The sequence below is a fragment of the Seriola lalandi genome, unplaced genomic scaffold (genome assembly GCF_002814215.2).
Source record: "Seriola lalandi dorsalis isolate HSWRI2012SDOR001 ecotype SW California unplaced genomic scaffold, Sedor1 jcf7180002003887, whole genome shotgun sequence".
Lineage (NCBI taxonomy): Eukaryota > Metazoa > Chordata > Actinopteri > Carangiformes > Carangidae > Seriola > Seriola lalandi.
Window position 1 is genome coordinate 1 of NW_019474542.1, and position 1,653 is coordinate 1,653.

General features: G+C 42.6%; 1 long non-coding RNA gene across 1 annotated transcript; it reads left to right on the top strand.

Moving 5' to 3' along the window:
• The first annotated feature begins 410 nt into the window (after nt 1-410).
• Nucleotides 411-1,590, top strand: LOC111668132 (uncharacterized). The gene is made up of 3 exons (XR_002761714.1): nt 411-490; nt 881-952; nt 1,515-1,590. It is a non-coding gene; the product is annotated as an uncharacterized LOC111668132 (long non-coding RNA).
• Nucleotides 1,591-1,653: the final 63 nt, after the last annotated feature.

Sequence of the window (1,653 nt, forward strand, 5' to 3'; positions counted from 1 at the left end):
TATTAGTAGTGATAAGCTAACCAACCTGCTAGCAATCAAATGACTAGGCTAGCATGAGTCGGTTTGCTAGCTAGCTAGCAAACATGACCACGTCCTTAGATTGTTTTGTCCTAGCTGAACCTACACCTATGTCCAAACTGATTAATTAACCACACAAAAGTAATAAATAAACCTGGAACGAATAATCATTTTTAACCTTGGAGTGAAATATCAGACTTAGTTGCTAGGCCTAGTAGTAGGCGTCTTCTGAGAGTTATCGCAGATATTATTTGGTAGTGCCAAACGACTCTGCCCCTAACGAACTAACGGCGTCATTGCATAAAACAATAAGATTTAATCTAAGTTTCTGGTGTGAATTAGTAGACCGAGAGTGCTTGGTTTGTTTTGACAGTATTTCCTGTTGTGTTTACAGGCCGGGCCAGATCCGCCGGCTCGGCGGCCCCATGGCAGGCGTCGGGGGAGGTAGAGGCAGAGGAGTCAACCTGCTCAGGTAATACTAAGCTCTACGTGGCTGAGTGCAACGACTTTTACCTTCATTGACACATCAACAGTCTTAGTAGGTGATCTCAAAGGGCGTGAAGATGTGCAAACTGCACTCAGAAAACAGGCTGTCCAATTTTCACCATTCAAGGCAATGTTTTAAATCAAGCAATATGCATTGTATGGTGGACATGTGCAATTTCACTAGCATCACAAACTAAAGTCTTTAGAACAAGATGGAAATTTGTAACCTTCACATAGGTTGGACTACATACAGGACTGTACGCAATAAACTGGCAACCGTAAACTGCACTCACTGGGTTTGAAATGAAACATGTGGCCTCATTTGCAAATGACGCTTTAATTCATGACTTTAAAATGTGTATGTATCCCTTCCCAGGCGCAGTCTCTCAGACATAGGAAGCGGCGGCCCCCCTGCCAAGCAGAGGGACATCGAAGGAGCGCTGCTGAGGTGAGGTTTCTTTTTAATATACACCAACTGTGCATACAATTTCATGATGGGACATTTACATCTTATATGTGGGTGCAGTGGGAGGAAGTAAAAACAAAAATTCATGAATATAGTTCTGATTCAAAGCTTTGCTTCATTTTCAGTGTAAAGCACTGACTGCTTTGTTTTTAGAATAAGAGATTAGGTTTAGTTAAACAAATACACTTTCACATAATTATAAACATAGTCAAAATGTTGCCCGTTGTAATTCATCAGAGTAAGTTCAACACCAATATGAGTAAAGATGCCTCTTGCTGGTAATTATGGAGATTAAAACTGGTTTATTTTGAAGTGACTTGTTCACTTCCTCAGGTCAAAAAGCAGTGAGAAAATAAGATGGCAGTGTTCCTTGATTTGTGTGATGCTGCTTCCATGTGGGTATTTTTGTACTTTTTGTGTGTGGATCACACCCCTGGCTATAATTGGCTTTCTGACAGATGTGAGAATAGCAGTTGCTGTGTTTGCCTTCATTGCAAGGCATCTGTTGCTAATGGGCGTCTCATCATTTCATGTGTGTCTGCAGGCTGGCGGGGGACCAGAGGGCCAGGAGAGATGCGCGTCACGACAGCGACGCCGAGGATGACGACGATGTCAAAAAGGTATGAAGAAAGTTGGTGTCTTAAGAAGTTAGTGTAGCGCTGTTCATGTGCAGCCTGTGGGGG